Genomic DNA, 18246 nt, shown 5'->3' with positions numbered 1-18246 from the left:
CATGCTCTTTAAAAGGATCTAAATTTGTTTCCCATCAGCCACAAAGTGTGGCTAACAATTACCTGTAACTCCAGTTCCAAAAGGATCTAATTCCTCTGAATAAGCATTTGCACTCATGTGAACACACAACTCCCCCAACAAATATATATACACACAATTAAAATAATATAAATAATTTTAAAGGGACTAAAGTAATAAGCAAAATGAAGGAAGAAAGAGTTCTTCTTAAACCACAAGTAAAAACAGGAAAAGCATAAAAAGTCATCCTTAAATTGTAGAGTTGAGTCATGGTTTGTGACCCAGGTAGGCCAGGCAGCTGTCCCAGAAGGGATGGGAGCCCCACAAAGAGACCAACAAAGCCAAAAAAGAAGCTGGCCCAGAGACAGGAGGGCTGCAGAGACTGATGCACCAACCAAAGAACATGCATGGAGAGGACCTAGACCCCCTGTGCGGATATAGCCCATAGGCAGCTCAGTCTCCACGTGGGTTGCCTAGTAAAGGGAGAAGAGATAGTCTCTGACATGAACTCAGTTGTCTGCTCCTTGGTCACTTTCCCTGGTTGGGCGACCTAGCCAGCCCACAGAGGAAGAGGATCTAGGCAGTCCGGATGGGACCTGATAGGCTAGGTTCAGACAGTAGGGGAGGAAGACCGCCTTTACCAGTGGACTAGGGGAGAGGGATAGGGGAGGAAAAGGGAGGGTGGGATGAGGAAGAGATGAGGGAGGAGGCTATAACCAGCATACAAAGTGAATAATCGCAAAATAATAATAATTATAATAATAATAATAAAAGGAAAAATTGTAAGGTTGACTTGTATGTTAAAACAATTTACCTGTACTCAATTTCAGTCATAACATATGACACTAGTAATGAGAGTCAGCTTCACAGTCCTGCTGTCAAAACTACATAAGGTGCCCTAAAATTGTACTCTAGAAGTCATAACATTGTGTCAAATACCACAGAATAATTTGATGGATAGAAGAAAAGACAGTGTTAAGTTTCCTGGTTTATGTTTATTATGTTCAATGATGTGTTCGCACAGCAATGAAACGCACTCTCTCTAAGACACTGCCCAGAAATTCACTCTCATAGAATGAAAGTACAATATATAAATTAAAAATAAACTGACTAGGTAGACAGGAGAATTTTGTTTTATAGTTAATGAGAATCATCCTTAATTGTGCTAAGAAAGAAAAAGAACAACCTATACCCTTAATGTAATAAGCGAATTACTAAATTAGACTACCACGAGAAAACTTACACTGACTGCAGAGTCAACCTATATATTACACTTTGGTGTTAAGTGCAAGCAATGAGATCAGTGTGTTTTTAGGGTTTAACTTCAAAATTTAAAAGATGTCAGGAAGTCAAAGGATTAATAGCTAATCTGCAGCAGGCCTCACATATAACAAATCTGGTTATTGTCTGAATAACAATGTGTGGGTTCATGTAGTGGAAGTCCACTGAGAATTTCACCTTAACTCTTCACTAAGATCAGTGAACTTTCAGGAGAAATGCAAACAATGAGGTTGCTTTTGCTGATCATCACAAGTGAATATAAGTAACGTGGAAATCTTTGTTAGAGTAATCAACCGGATCTCAGGGTGTGATTCTTTTCCATCTTATACTGTGCTGCACTTCTCCCTGACAACCACAGGGAGTTAAAGGTCACGTAGTCCCCTTGGTCAGTGGGGTTTTACTAAGACTCACTCAAGTCTTAGTAGTCAAGTCCCCTGGTTTGGACAGTTAAAAAGGAAAAAAAGAAAAAAAAGGAAAGAAACGGATTTGAAACAGGAATTATGCTAACCTAGAATAAGCCAAAGAGATGTAAAAGAAGACAAAACTAGGAAGGACAGAGGGGGGTTAGAAGTGAACGAGATGCATTTGCCATGAAAATTTGCTCTGCTATAGGCTTGCTGTATATTGCTTTTACTATGTTTAGATATATACCTTCTTTCCCTGATCCCTCCAAAACTTTAAACATGAACTGGTGTAGAATTTTGTCAAATGCTTTTTTGGCATCTAACGAGATGATCATGTGGGGTTTTTTTTCCTTTCAATTTGTTTATGTGGTGGATCACATTGATGGATTTTCATATGTTGAACCACCCCTGCACACGGGGATGAAGCCTGCTTGGTCGTGGTGGATGATATCTTTAATGTGTTCTTAGATTCGGTTTGCGAGTATTTTATTGAGTGTTTTTGTGTCAATGTTCATAGCGAGATTGGTCTGAAGGTCTCTTTCTTTGTTGGGTCTTTGTATGGTTTAGGTATTAAGGTGACTGTGATATCAAAGAATAAGGTTGGTAATGTTCCTTCTGTTTCTATTTTGCGGAATAGTTTGAAGAGTATTGGTGTTAGTTCTTCTTTGAAGATCTGACATGAACTCAGTGGCCGGCTCTTTTATCACCTTCCCCTGGGGGTTGCAGCCCTGCCAGGCCACAGAAGAAGATGATGCAGCCAGCCTTAGGAGAAGAGGATTGCCCCTATCAGGGGACTAGGGAAAGGGCATAGGGAGAGAAGAGGGAGTGTAGGTGGGACTGGGAGGAGACAAGGGAGGGAGCTGCAACAGGGATACAAAGTGAATAAATTGGAATAAATAAATAAATAATTTTTAAAAAGAAAAAAATGTCCTATGTTAAGAAAGAAAGAAAGAAAGAAAGAAAGAAAGAAAGAAAGAAAGAAAGAAAGAAAGAAAGAACTTGCTCTGCTTTAAAATGAAGATGAGCTGCGGGGTACAGTCTTTACAACTGAATCCAGTTGTCTGCAGTGTAATCTAGCAAGGAATGGGACAATGGGTCCTAAGTTTGTATTCTGCCCATCATGAGGGTACTAGAGCATGAGGAAGAATTATGAGTTCACATAAACCTTCCATTGCTCTCCCTATACTTTCCTGATGGGCACAACAGTTCAAGAATTCCCATAAGCTAGTAAACAGATAGATTTGCCCAAGACTGTGTAACCACGAATGGAATAAAAGCATATGGGAACCCGGATGTGGTATGTGCTTAATGCAGTTTCCACCAGACAACACTCTTTGCTCACCAGTCTCATTGAACGTACTCCATAGTTGATATTTATTCTATGCATTACCCTCTTTTACTTGCTTAAGCCTTTACAACATGTTTTACAGCTTTTTAACACAATACTGTTAAATTCCGGTACAATTTCTACAAGATTGCTTGCTTACTCATTTATGATGAATAACTCCCAAATATTCATTCCTTTAAAAAAAAAAAAGGAAATCCTTAGCTAAAATTCTGAATGAATGGTAATATATTTGCTAAATAAAATAATTATATGATAATAAATCTGTAATTATATTATATTTTTATACTGTGTAAACTAAACTTGATAAATAACTGTCAATTACTTAATGAATTGTTTAATGCAGATTTTACTGTTTAATAAACTTCAGTACTCTGCCTGTGATGGGAAGTTAAAGATCAAGTTACTGAAAACGAGAATGATCTCTAATTCTTTGAGTATTTGGGTACTTACAATTCTGAGCAAGCTTCACAATGATAAAAGACAAAATTCTCAGGCAATAGAAAAGAGTTTCTTTCACTTTCTATTTGTATCTACTCCTTTTTTATATAAGAAACAAGTCGATTCTCACAATTTAAAATTCTATATCCAAACAATTACAAAATTTTTATTTTCTGAACCAATCATAATTTGACCACAAAACATATTAGAAATTAGTATAGCACCAAACGATAATTTATATTTCTTAAATATGAGTATATTTAAATGATAGTCTAGAAATCTGTACAAATGACAGTTACAGCATAGCAAATGCCACCCCACAAAAACAAATCGTGACGTGTGATGAAACCTGAGAGTTCCTGAGGAGACATGTGAACATACTGTAGTCTTCAGACCACATGAAGACTGCACCCTCACAGCATGCGCGCTTTAGTCCCAGTAATCAGCCCCACGGAATCTGCATTTCACTCCATCCCCACGGACCAGAAACAAAGCAGATGCATTCTTCTTGAATTTTCAGAGAGTTTCAAAGCCTACCGAGTCCTGTGGGTTTCTGTGTCCATACAATTAGTGATAGATACTAATCCTTCACAGAGAAGAAAATCTCTTCTCTGACACAAGGACAGTAATAATGTTCTCAAAAGTCAAAATGAAAGTTGTTCGGGTGAAGTGGAATCATGTTAACCTAAATTTGACCAACTGATAGAAAATATGGGCACAGATGTTGAATAACAAATATTTTAAAGCAAATTCTGACTGACTTAAGATATTTATACCCAAAACAGATGTTTTAAAAAACTATAGCATTATCAGGAAATCTTAATATTTTCAGCAAGAGTCTTTACCTACGTATTCTTGATGTGTGGCAATTTTCAGGGAACTTTTCCTTGAGTGGATGAATGCTGTTAGAAATCTTACAATAACACTCAGATCAACACTGAAGTTCCCCCAGAGACTCTCAGAGTATCATATTTACACTTCCTAATTGTCCATAAAATACATATCACTCAACCAGTTGGTTAATATTTAAGAAATTTTTTGTGTGTCTATACATAAAGTTCTGCTTCTTCTTGGCTGATAAAGTCTCCCCACGTGAGGGAAGAAAATGAAGCATTGGTGGACTGGGTGACTTGTCCTGCACCCCACAGCAGCATTTCCGGAAACCTGGTCATTTTACTGCCAAACAGCATGTGTTTGTCTCCGTCAGACTACATAGCATGTTTGATACTGCAGCATATGCCATGTTTAGCGCCTTCAGCTGCAGAGGAGGAAAATGCTAAGTGTGCTTTCCATCCGAGTTCCTTGCTATTGCTCACTGTACGGGTTTTGAAAAAGATATGATGGCCAATTTCTAGCTAACAACATTCTTTTCTTCCTTAGTAGATTTTGCTTCATGTACCGGACCGCAATGAATAGATTCATTGTCTATAACTCATAGACTTTAAATGGTAAAACAATGCCAACTATTAAAGGACCTTCTTAAATCTGAAAAATAATAACCTCATATTCTAAATGTTTTTGAATGTATTAAAACTCAAACAAATGACCAACATTAAAGTCCAACTATAAAAACTCAAATGTAAAATGATCTAGAATTAATTATAATTACATTGGGATAGTCAATTAACATTTAGGTAGTCTACAGAAAAGTTTAGTCAAATAGTTTTGTTTTTATGGTTTAGTTCCTACTTAGGTTTGGGTTTCAGATTTTTGGTACAGAATCTTAATATTCAGCCCAAACTAACCTGCAGCTCACTGTGCATCCCATATGGGCCTCAAACGTCCCAAAATTGTCCTGTTGCAACCTCCTCAATGCTTAAATTAGAGGTATGATTTACCATTCCTAGCGTCTATGTCCTGCTTTTATAATTATTTGTAATTTAAAGATGATTTCTTTCCAACCTGCAGTCCACGCTATCTCTAGGCAAAAAGAGGAAAAGACTAGAACAGGTTCCACAACTGAAATCACTTCTAGTGTTGAGATACTAATTGAGCTGATACCGTAAAACCTAGACATCCTTTTTACGATATAAAACAAAATCTCCACTATGCAGGGACTGCTTCCATGCATGGGAGACACTTTTTCAAATGAAGTGTTGATATCTTTTCAGAGATGAGTGGAATCAAAATGAAAGCCGATTTCCAGTAACCCTGTTACTCCTTTATTGGTTCACTTATTTGTTTATCCACTTATTTATTCACTTAGCTGTGATGAGAGATTAGCCTTTAGACAGCTACTACGCAGGCTTACAAAAATTCTACCCCAGTGTTACATTTCTCCAGAGACAGCAGCTTCAATATGCTTTCTTGGATTTGGAGTGGTGAATTAGAGTTATTTACTTCAGGAACCACATCTGCAAAGGGATTAGGCAAAGGTAACTTTTACTTTATTTGGTTTCTGTTCCACATGGAGAAAGCCTGCCCTCTCCACCCCTGTGAAGGGAACTGCGGTCGTAAGACACACAGGCTTCATTCCGGAGCACATTTTCCCACATCTCATTTTATGCCCCACTGACTGGGGGAGTCGGTCTACATTAACTAATTAATAACCAAAATCACAGTCTAGTCGCATGCTGTGACTCTCTGAATACATCTTCCATGTGGCAATTTGCTTCCACATTTCTTGGACTAGAAAAAGAAAAGGATTCTATAAGAAGCACATTGGAGAAATTCACATCAATTAATGCAGCCTCCTAGTCCTCTCATGATCATTTCTGACCTATCTAGGGCAAACATGCCCCCGGGGAGCGTCTCGCTCTATCTGTGATGCAAGCAGCTTCTTGGTGAGTGGTGAGTAGCAGTTTAAAATGACAGTTCCTTGGAGTAGAATCATTACTTTCAGTCAATATAAAACAAGCAGCTATTGGTTCACCAACAAGTACCACCCTGGCTCAGAGGATTGGGTGTTCAAATCAAGAACATGAGTGTTAGTGTGACCATGACATAGAGGTATTTTACTTTCAGTTATACATGGTTTATAATTTTTAAAAAAATCTTCTGAACTCCTGCAGTTTTTCAAGAGACAAACTGTTTCCACAGACTTGGTTAAGCATGCCATCATGACTAGGAGAATCCTTCCTGTGAGTCAAAGCTCTCCGATGAGCAGAATGTGCTCACGGGAATTGAGTGAGTTCTTTCTGAAATGCCAGCTACGGACTATACATTTGTATAACTGCTTCTACACAGAAAACCTCTTTCATTAATGCACAATGCTTATCAAGGTCACTGTGGAAGCTGTAATTTTAAAGCTCTAGAGGAAGAGTCTAGGAAGAGGTATCAAGCAAAAAATCAATTACCATGTTAAGATTCATGGTTTGTTAGGAATTGACTAGTCTCTATCAATTGATCTCAGAAACAAGTATGTTTTACATGAACGTTGAGGGAACCCCCACTCTCTTAAAGATGGACAAGAAAGCTGCTCACTTCCTGCTTTCTAGAGGGTCAAGGCTGACAGAACAGCCTAGAGATATCTGTTGATTAGCCTACAGATTAGCTTGTTGATTAGCTACACTTGTGGGCTCTGATTACAAAAGGGATCAGATATTGGTATCTTAGCAAATTATAACTATCTAAAATATTAGAAGAGTTGACATCCATTTCCAACTTTTTGAGTTTCAAATGCGATAAAACACAACCAGAATCATTTTTAACTGAATGCATATGATCACCAAACACCAGTGCACATTAGTCTTAAAGAAAATAAAAAGACACACAGAGATTCACAAAGGTTAAGCAGTGAGAAAATGTCCAGGCAAAAGTTTACTAGGCTAATTTAAGTCAAGTGCATATCGTTGTCATCTCTGTCACGTAAGACACTCCAGAAAAGTAAAACTCCAGACCAATTTATCAAGGAAAAGACGTTCTAAGATACTAATCTAGGAATAATTATTTTTAACAACCAGAGAAATACTCATTTTCCTTAATCCTCAACATGTAATGTTTGCATCTCTCCTGTTAAACCTTGCAAAGTCATTAGTGTGAGTGTTGAAACACGAACACAATAGTGTTATCACATACCTGCTGAGCAGAGGATCTGAGGTCTTCCCTGCTTCTCTTAACGTTGGGGTTTAGGATCTCCAACCTCTCCCAAAGCTATCTCCACAACAGCCGCAATCCACTCAGGGACGTTCTTATTTAAAAAACTGTTGGCCTTTGAGTATGTCAACTCCTGCTGCAGCGCCCATGGTTCCTTGGTGCTTCTAAGAACTTCGACTCCACTCTTCTGCCTGCATTTCGCCCCCAGCCCCCTTTAGAAACGTATTCTTGAAGTTGCTGCCTAGACTTTAACTCCGCGGAGCCGGGTTGCTATGAGTGTCAGAGGATGAGGAGGGCTGGTTTTCGTCCATCAAGGAAGGGAACCGGCGGCACCGCCTTTTAGCAGCTAAGAGCTCTTGGGGAGGACAGTGGCTTGGCCGCGAGGACAGCAGCCGGGTCCGGGAGGCTGCGGCCCAGCTGGGAGGCGCTGTCCATTCCTTCCGGTGCTGAAGCGAGGGGACTGGGACCCCTTAACAGATGCCAGCTCCAACACCCCTGCTAAGGCTGCTTCCAGACTTCCAGCTTTGCCTTTTCTCCTGCGTGTCTCATTTCTTAGGGATTAATGGTCTCTCCAGCTTGACACTCTCATATGTATACGCTGGCAGCGTTTCCGGAGAGGCAGAAATCCGTGAGAAATAAGAGCTGAGCCTCTTCTGAGTTCACAGTGACTCTGAGTGGGTTTCCTAATGGTAGAAATGAAAAAGAACGCACGAACATGGGCGCGCGCACAGGCGCGCACGGGGTTGGGGGCAGAGAGAAAGAGGCAGGGCAGAGAGGGGAGGAAGAGAGAGAGGAGAGGGGAGAAGCTGAGCACTGTGCAAACTGTAGAGGTGCTTCGGAAAGCTCGTGGGTCCTTAATTACATAAGACGAGAAGGACTATTTTGGAGCCCTCCCCTTTCTCCTCCCCCCCCCAACCCCCCGCAATCTTGCTTCCCAGCCAGGGCAGAAAGACACGTTCACATTTCGAAGCCCTGTGTGGAATTCCGAGATGACAGAGTAGGGATGCTCAGTTCCCAGACACACAGACAGATTGTCGCCAGATGATGCGGAAACCGGAGGAAGGGGCAGGAAAAGGCTAGGGATACCTTTGTTTCCTAGAGGCTGGAGCGCGGAAGTCGGCGCAGGCGGCTGGGCCGAGGAGACTGCGTTCCAGCCCGGGCCCTCCCACCGCCCACTGCCCCGGTTCCCGCAGGGGCGGGGGCGTCTCTCCGCACAAAAGCTGGGGTGAGGGTAAAGCATCAGGTAAGCGGAGCCATCCCTACAACACTCCGGCAAGGCCCGGGCGCAGGAGCCGAGACTCCCGGGCTCCCGGCGGCGCTGTGCGGACCCCTCTCCACCGGAGAAGCTTGCTGTGGAGCTGGACGCGGGGTCGCGTTTGGTGGCCCTACAGGAGGCCGCTGAGGGCTCCGCCACCCACACATGGCAACTGGTGCAGCACCAATGGGGCGAGACGGGGTTGGGGCTGGTTAGAACACCCAGCGTGGAAAACGGGCAGGCTGCTTAAAACTGCGCCCCCGAGGCGCTCCCAGGGACCGTGTCGAAGCTGGAGAGCGCCGGGGGAGGCGAGCCTGGGTAGCGCCCCAGCTCCAACAGGAGAACTCGTGCAGCGCAGACTTCTGCACCCCGAGTTTGTTCCGACCTAGAGGGCGTGCGGGCTCGGCGTAGGGGCACCGAGTGGGCACCGGGGCTCAACCGCTGCGGCCGGATGCCCGTTTCCGGCTCGCTTCTCTCTCCTCCTGCCACCGTGCTGGCAAAGTCGTGGAAGGATTCCACGCGCGTCTCCAGCTGTGGCTCTGCGCCCCCTCGGCCCGAGCCTCTGCGCCTGCAGAGCCCGCGTCGCCAGGGGGCGTTCTGCGGAGTTCACCCGGCTGCGGGACGAGCGCCGGAGGCGGCTGCATTGCGAGCGGCCAAGGCTACTGCCAGGGAACAGCTAGGGAGTCCCAGAGAAGAGCTCTGGAGCGTCCTCCCTCAATCGCGGGACCTCCTCTCCCTGGCCTGGGGCCATTCTTTGCAGCTGCTGCTCCTCCTGTCTGTCACTGGGAGAGGCCCGGGCAAGCCCTGAGCTCAGGGACGCTGCTTGGAGCTACCCTCGCAAGAACAGTGCAAGGGACCAGGCCCCCAGCCACTTTCTCAAAGTCTGAACCTGACTCTAGGGTGTGATATAACTTGGGAGTTCAAAGGACATGGCTGGTGACGCCCCCCCCCCCCCCGGGCACACTGATATATGCACGACATAAAGATACAGTTTGGGACTAGGGGCTGATTTTAAAAGAGCTGTTTTGTTTTCCAGTTCCTGGGGAAATATCAATTCTCCAGGATTGTGGAAAACTGCGTTTCCCACTTCCTTCCACCAATGCAAACACGTGTTTCTTGTATCCACACAAACAAATACATGTTTGTCTAAACAAGTTTCAGAAGGTGTCCTGGTTTTGTCAGAGGATAAAAATAGCTTGCTCAAAGGCTGTGTTTGTCTCTTGTAGCCAATCCCTGCAAATAAACAGGTTTCCTTTGCTGTGTTACATGCTTATTTCAATTGATTCGAGTAATTGTTTAAATTATTTTTTTTGTACATGCAGAAACATGAATCATCGTAGGAAATTAGCACAGGAAATAAAAACCTTCAAGTGAAGCACAGGGATGTCGCTAATTGAAAGCGTATGCACTTCATGATCCAACCACGGGGACAGATTTCCCTTTGTAGAGCACAGATTCATGCTAACACAGAGCCTCCCTCTCAATCCTCCCTCCCTTCCTCCCTCTCTCCTGCCACCAAGGAAAAAGAAAGGGTTGATTAATTTGAGCTGTCAGAACTAACAGATTATGGTAGTTTGATGTCTTTTCTTGAAGAAGCAGATCTGTTGCACGTTCCTCTTCATCAACCTGGACAGAGCAATGCGGAGCAAAGATGATGAAGAGCAAATGCAGTGGATCATCAGACGCTATAAATGGATGCGGAGTATAATAAAACAGAGACAGATAGGCTGAGGAGGATTGGAAAGCTATTTTAAGAAAATTTTCTTGTGCATAAGATTTGTCAAAGAAATCATTTAAATCACTTTTAAAAGTTGCGTTTCTTTTCTAAAATGTCCTTATATAGAAGTGTATCTATAAAGTACGGACAGTAAGTCAGAAGAGCAACCGGTGAAGACCAGGCAGTGACCAGAGTCCTCAACTGGCCTAGTCAATCTTCAGTTTACAAAACTTAAGCGCAGCCTCGCTCAGCACAGGTATCACACAGACAGGATCTTAGAGTAGTTGAGCACCTTTTGGGAACAATGAATGTGAAGTCATGTCCGGGAAGGGTTGGCAATGCCAAGTGACAGCTCAATAGGACGCAATGCCACAGCCCTTAACGCCATCCACATAGCTTCTAGCCCTGCTAACCGTTTGGTCATCTTGGTCTCATGGATGAACTGCTGACTGGCTGGCCAGTGAGTGTGCTACAGGGCTTCCCCTATCTCTGCCTCCCTGCTGGTGGGATTAAAGGAACACACTGCTGTTTTGATTTCATTATCATGTGGGATCACCAATGTTTGCAAAAATACAAAATAAAATAAATGTTCATATGCTTTGTATACTCCTGCAAAACACAGGCTATCATCATCTCTTGCATGGCCCTTACATGCTGCTTCTCACACTAGATTACAAGTACAGGCAATTTAAGGGCTTTGTTTTTGTAAACAAATATCTACAACCATTTTCACTTCATGTTTTGAGTTCAAACTACAGAAACTACATCTATACTGGCACCATGTTCCATTAAAAGTTTCAATCTTTTTAGTAATTCGAGTCTCTCTGTTTCTATTGTTTCAAATACAACTAGAGATGCCTCAAGACAATTGTTTCTGGAATGAAACAACTATTTTAAAGTGTCCTTCTGCAGTTTGTCTACCAAAGCGTTGCTGAGTGGCACATTCTTTGCTCCTTTTCTGTGTAGGAACTGGCGGAGCTTTTCTTCCTTTAATCGGCTCAGATGTTGCTGACCCGTCATCACCAGGTAAGCCTCTAGGAGTTCTCGCATGCTGTTGCTTGGAGCAATGAGCACAGTCAGTTTCAGATAAAGGCAAAGGGCTCGCATTGACTGAGGTACAAAACTCAGTCCAATTTGCTTGATGTCATTTGTGGGTAGAATGAGGTAAGTGACAAGGAGCAGACAGAGAATATAAGAAAATTAGTCACCCAACCATGGCCTCCAGCAAACTCCAAGAGATTCTATTCTCTTGGAGTTTTATGTTTTCTCTTAAGCAATTCTGACTTGAGTGCTGACTCACTTGAAAAAGAATGCTATTTCTGCTACTTGGATAAATTACTTAAACTCCTTTAGTCTGTTTATTCATTTTGCTTTCTTATTGTTGGTGCGTGATGAGTTAATTACTTAAAAGCCTCATGTGAACTGAGAAACTCGAGACAGGAAAGTTGACTTGACTGATACCAACCATGGAAGCTTCTGGTAAGGAAATCCACACACCAAACCTGGTGCTACCCATCACTTCCATACTGCAGGGGAACTGCCCCCCACATGGACTCTTCCATCCCCAAAGTTCCTCTTATTTCATCTGTAAAACCCCAAGACCCCCACTCCACAAGCTCACAGTCTCTACTCCAAGGAGAGCCTCCATCTCTTTAGTTATGCTGATGAAAAGAACAGTCATGCTTCTGGAGGTGACTGTCTGCCCTCTTTGTCACCTCTGTCATTCTTGATCTAATAAGATATATTCGTGTGTGTGAGTGTGTGTGTGTGCATGTGCAAGTGTGTGTAGTGTGTGTACAGGTACATATTTACATGTGTGTGTATATGTATGTGTAAAGAAGCCAGACGTAGACAGGCAGGCCTTCTTTATCTTTGTCAGCATAAGCTTTTGAGATACTCTTACTGAACCTGGACTTGACCCATTTAGACAGATTGGCTGGCCAGTGCGCTACAGGGATTTTCCTGTCTCTTCCTCCCTAGTGGTGGGATTAAAGGTACACATTGAAATGCCTATCTTTTTATATAAATAAATTTTGGGTCTTTAGGCTTGTATGATGGGCACCTTACTGAATGAACAGTTTTACCAGCTGTGTTTTTTTTTTTCCTTCTAAAGTGAAAATGATGCAACCTACTCTGTAGAATCAACACACAAAACATGGACCCAGGTCATGAACTAGCTCCCAATAGGACATTCTGCATCTTTAGCATGTGGTATTCTTCTTGGGCAGACAGGAGCAAATGTCTGCTCACCCCAGATAAGGAACTGAGGACAATCCAAAGTGTGAATAGCACCCAAGTCCAAATTAATGATTAGTTTTATTACAGTTAATTACAGGCATACGGATGAGGAGTTACAATAGCAGAAATGATGGGGGGGACTATCATCAGAAGCCAAATCCAACACAGGTGAGAGCTCACGAAAGCTGGAAACAGTGCATGCAAAACGTGTAGGCATCTCAACAGGGTCAGAGTGCTTTTCTCCAGGCACATCAGTTGGCTTGAGTCTCTTCCAGGCCGCTCATCCGATCCCAGCAGCTTCTAGGCAGATTAGGTGATCTGCCTCTTCCAGGCAGCTTGTCTTTCCCAAGAATCTTCTGGACAGATAAATTTGTCTGAGAGTGTCTCTCAGTAGTCCCTTTGGCTTACATAAGCTTGGAGACTGTGAGGCCTAGTATATTTTGTCAGTTCCGGGGCTTCTTAAAGCCATTGAGTCGTTTACGACCTGAGCTTCCCCAAAGGAAAGGATATCACCTCCTTTTAGAACATCCCAAATCATAAAGCTCTTTCATGAAGGGTAGGATGTGTTCTCCACCCTAGAGAATGCTGTGTCTTGAGAAGGTTCCCTCTAAGATGAAAGGTTTTATGTTGGAGGGAGTTGGTGTGCAGCAGCATTTCTCTACAGCTCTCTTTGGCAGAAACTATGCCTCCATGAACATCTTGGGTTTCCTTAGCACCAAGCACAAACGGATAAAAATGTCATACACATGACTGATTTTAGAACTATGGAAATGCCTTTACACCTTATAAACAATGAATTGCCAACAACTGATGAAAAGAAAACCCTACTTAAAGGATATACTACCAATTTTACCAAGCTTCGTTCAATATTTATTGAATGGTTTATAGCTTTTATTTCTCCTAATAAACAATCAGTTTGTTTATTTGTTATTTATTGTTTATTTGTTATCAGTTCTTTTCTTAAGAAAAAAGTTTCTACATTTCTGCATATGTGCATATGTACTTGTATGTGTGTCTATGCATAGATTTTGTGAATGCGCATGCAGATATATATAAACAAAAATGAACTAATATCACATGGATATTTAGGGGTATGCTTCCAGGTAATTCCCAGTGATTTATTCCAAAGAGGAAAAAACACCTTGGAAAAAAGTTTCAGAAATGTGCCTGGTATTATTTTACTTTTTCTTAACTCTTATAGCACCGTTTCCTCCCTAGACTCTTTTAATCTGGCCTCTCTGTCAACGATCCTAATGAGTTCACTGTTTCCAAGACACTATCTCTTATTCTGTCCTTCCTGTACACTTGATTGCAATCTGCTTTTAACATATCTGTCAATCACTCCCTCATCACTGAAGCACTCTTCTCATCTCTGAGGTGATTCTTTACACACACAAGGATGTTTCCCTCAGTCTTCCATGCTTCTAACCACTCTTTTATTTATTTATTTATTTTTTGGTCTGTATTTTTGCAAAAATTATCTCATCTGCCCCCATTCCATTGCTTTTGTGTTGGTGCAGTTTTTGAGGAGGAGCATCGTGTATAGGAGCCTAGCTTTCAAATCATAAACCACTATGTAGCCAAGGATAACCCTGAACGTTTCATCCTCCTATGTCCATCTCATGAATGTTGCAATAACAGATGTACACCATCATGCCCCATTAACCCGTTATTTTTTCACTTTTTAAAATTTATTTACATTTTACAAATTACAGTTTGTTCACTTTGTATCCCTCCTGTAGCCCCCTCCCTTTGCCCTTTCACCCTTTTCTCCTCCTATGCCCTTCCCCCAGTCCACTGATAGGGAGGTCCTCCTCCCCTTTCATCTGACCCTAGCCTATCAGGTCTCATCAGGACTGGCCACATTGTCTTCCTCTATGGCCTGATAAGGCTGCACCCCTTGGCGGGGGGGGGGGGGTGATCAAAGAACCAGCCACTGAGTTCATGTTAGAGACAGTCCCTGTTCCCCTTACTAGGGAGCTCACTTGGAGACTGGGCTGCCATAGGCTACATCTGTGCAGGGGTCCTAGATTATCCCATGCATGGTCCTTGGTTGGAGTATCAGTCTCAGAAAAGACTTGTGGGCCCAGATTTTTTATTCTTTTGGCCTCCTTTTGGAGTTCCTGTCCCTTCTAGGTCTTTCTATCTCCCCCTTCTTCCATAAGCTTCCCTGCAGTCTGCCCAAAGTTTGGTTATGAAACTCAGATGCTGAGTTATGGAATGGAATACTACTCAGCTATTAAAAACAAGGAAATCATGAAATTTGCAGGCAAATCGTGGGAACTAGAAAAGATCATCCTGAGTGAGCTATCCCAGAAGCAGAAAGACACAGATGGTATATACTCACTTATAATTGGGTATTAGACATACAATATAGGATTAACACACTAAAATCTGTACACCTAAAGAAGCTAAGCAAGAAGGAGGACCCTGGGTAAGACGGTCAGTCCTCATTCAGAAAGTCAAATGGGGTAGACATCGGAAGAGAGAGAAAACAGGGAACTGGACAAGAGCCTCTGAAAGATCATACTCTTTTAATACTGATTCCTGCCTTTTCTGCCTCCACACAAGGAAAGCAGCAACTCTCTGAAGGGACCCAGCTGTCTGTTCTGTTGTGACTGCCTTTGTGCCACATCATGCAAATTATGCTAGTCTGATACACAGATGTGTAAAACATATCTACTTATCAGTTTCCATCTCTGTGTACCTTCTGGTGGAGTGATTAAAATAGTAAATTTAATTAATGATAGACACTGTGTGCATTCCTTAGGGACTCTGAAGTTTCCACAGAGAGGTAATCTATTTCTTCACCTCTTGACTCAGTGTAGCTTTGAGATTTGCTTTAACTAATACAGTGTAGGAGGAGTGATGGTGTGGTCCAAGCAATGGAGCTCTCCCACAGAACTCTTCCCACAAAACCTGCTAGAGGATGAGGCATGAGAAAGAGCAGTGTTCTGTCTTCCCTACTGATTATCCAAGAAAGCCATTATCAGCCAGTTCTCCAATTTAATATATATACATATACCTATCTGAGATTATATGAGTGAGACTCATATTTTTAGGATTTTTACACTTTGAATACGTGTTCCCCATTAAGCCTTCAAAGCATTTTTGTTACATCTTGTCAGTTTACTCTACATGTCATGGAATATGTGTGGAGATCAGAGGACCCTTTGTGGGACTCAGTTCTCTCCTCTCACGTGGATCCCAGGGATTGAACTCAAATTACCAGTATCGGTGACAGGCACCTTTATCTGCTGAGCCATCTCTACAACCTGCCACAGATTCTTTCTTTAGCAACAGCCTGAACATTCCTCTCTCCCCCCTCTTTTCTCTGTACAGAAATTGAATAAAATATATGGATGGAATGAACCCAAATACATGATTATGTAACGTGTTTTGCAGTTACCATTCGTTTACTTATGTTGGCATTAAAAAATAATAATAAAATAGAGGAATATATTAAAATTTCGATCTGAGAATTCCAAAGAAGGAGGTTCAGGCATTTTGATGTGCTGGGGGTGGGGGGCTGAAATCTGGTACAGATATTGACATTCTGTGTTTTCCATGCTTTCTCTGATTTGGCTAGCTGCTCCAAACATTTAATGAGATTAGCAAAGATAGCTCTACATCCCCATTCATGAAGCCTACCTGGAAAATATTTATTGTGTGTCTATTGTACCCACTAAGGAAAAATGGAAGGACAGCTGGAATCGAAGGGTCTTTGAATCTGAGGTAGAGATACAGACTCATGAATTACTCGTAACAGATGCTCGCCAAAGGTTCCTGCAGGCTGTGCATGTGTGTTTTGTCTCTCTGTAGCAAGGTGGATGGAAACAGTCCCTTTTGTCTTCCTTAACACATAATTCTAAACTTTATCCTGGGACTTCTTTGTACTTTGTTCTTTTGCCTCAGCTCATATGAATTGACATTTAGAAATAATTAACTTTTCTGAAAATACAATGCGTATGCTCTCCCAGAAGGTCAAAGTCCTAGATTCTCCTTGACTTTCCAATAGAAGTAAAGGAGGCAACACTCTGGAGAAAATGGCTCTGCTCAAGGTGGAGATCTTAAATCCATTGTTTCTTGTAATCTGCTGTGTCCCACAGAAGCCCTTCCACACACACACACACACACACACACACACCACTTCAAATCACTAGCACTATCTACAATGGAAACTTGAAACAGAAAGTCTCTATTTTCTTCAGGCCCAACTTTTACTAAATCTATTTTCTTTCACCAATTTATCTACCTGTCTCCTTGCTTGTTTTAAAGCAACAGTCTGTTAAACTCTTTATATTCAGTAATAATTCCTGTGATCTATTACCACCGCTGAGAACATTTCACTCCCTCAATTAAATCACAAATGTGACTGCCTACAGGCCCACAGACCCCATGCTGCCCCAAATAAATTTCAGAAATCCCTCCCCTCTTTAGCACCTAACAAGTTTTCACTGCAGAATCCAAAGAAATGCTTCATAACAGAAATAGTTTCATCCCTCCAAAAGCAGTTTCTTACATGTCAGAATCTCACACTTGATGACCAAATATCTGCCTCAACAATAGAACAACACTCTTTTATGGTATGTTGGGCTTAGTTTTATAAATCAACAAATATAAAATGTTCATACATTTATGGAGAAATATTTTTAGTGCAGAGCATTTATAGCTCTTTGAGTAAATGTTAGTGTTTCTGTACTCCCAAATTCCTAAAGCTGCAGTAAGCAGGCTGTACAAATATTGGCTATGTTTGTTTGTCATGGAATCTTTTGGTTTTCTTTGCTGCGTTTTTGCTTAGACTTCTATTTTTTTTTTTTTTTTTTGCTCATCCCCCTTTTTTTCTCATCTTGTTTTCTTCCTTCTGCCCTCCTTTTCAGTTTATCTTCCATAAGGCAAAGTATAGAAATATATGATGAAAGCAAACTCTCCATGTCTAAAATGTGGGACTGTGGGTGGAGCTCAGTACAGGAGTACTTGCCTGGTATGTGCAAGGCCCTGGGTTCTGTCCTCAGCACAACAAAAATAAATTATAAATAAAGCAATTAAGCACTGTTGAATAAAAAGATAAAGTACAGAAGAGCTTTCTTCCTTTAGGTTTGCCTTATTACAGAACAGAGGTGCATAGAGACAAAAGGCCTTTCAAACCTGTTCAGATTCCTTTCTACAGAAGAGATTCAACAACCCTCTCCCCATGAAAACAGCTATGTATCTGCTTAGAGGTTAGGCCACAATAGCCAGTAGAACCCACCATGGCGTCTAGCACATTCTTTTTGAGGCCAGCTTCTTTTGGTCCTTTGTCATTCTAAGATACATGGCTCTTTGTTGGAACTCTACTTAAGACAGAGTCCCAAGCCACTGTTTTGAGAGAAAGTTAATTTTCAGAGGAAAACAATTCTGCCCCAGTATTCCCGTGCATCTGTTACTAAAAATGTCCTGCTCTTCTCTGCTAATCCACCTTTTGTTAACAGGAATTTTTCTGAGTAAAAGCCTATGAGAGTTGGGAAAATAA

At 41.9% G+C, this 18246-nt stretch overlaps 1 protein-coding gene across 2 annotated transcripts in view; it reads right to left on the bottom strand.

Moving 5' to 3' along the window:
• Sntg1 (syntrophin gamma 1) overlaps positions 1-9131 on the bottom strand; it is a 647228-nt gene extending 638097 nt beyond the window's left edge. The window contains exons 1-2 of one of the 2 annotated variants that reach the window (XM_060385899.1): positions 8611-9131; positions 7507-8207 (exon numbers count right to left, since the gene is read on the bottom strand). The gene's annotated coding sequence lies outside the window, so the exon portion shown is untranslated. Of the gene's footprint in view, positions 1-7506 lie in introns of both variants that reach the window. The other variant, XM_060385900.1, reaches the window with a different exon arrangement.
• Positions 9132-18246: the final 9115 nt, after the last annotated feature.

The sequence above is a fragment of the Meriones unguiculatus genome, chromosome 6 (genome assembly GCF_030254825.1).
Source record: "Meriones unguiculatus strain TT.TT164.6M chromosome 6, Bangor_MerUng_6.1, whole genome shotgun sequence".
Lineage (NCBI taxonomy): Eukaryota > Metazoa > Chordata > Mammalia > Rodentia > Muridae > Meriones > Meriones unguiculatus.
The sequence above is the reverse complement of the archived record's forward strand: the minus strand, read 5'-3'. Positions and strand labels throughout refer to the sequence as shown.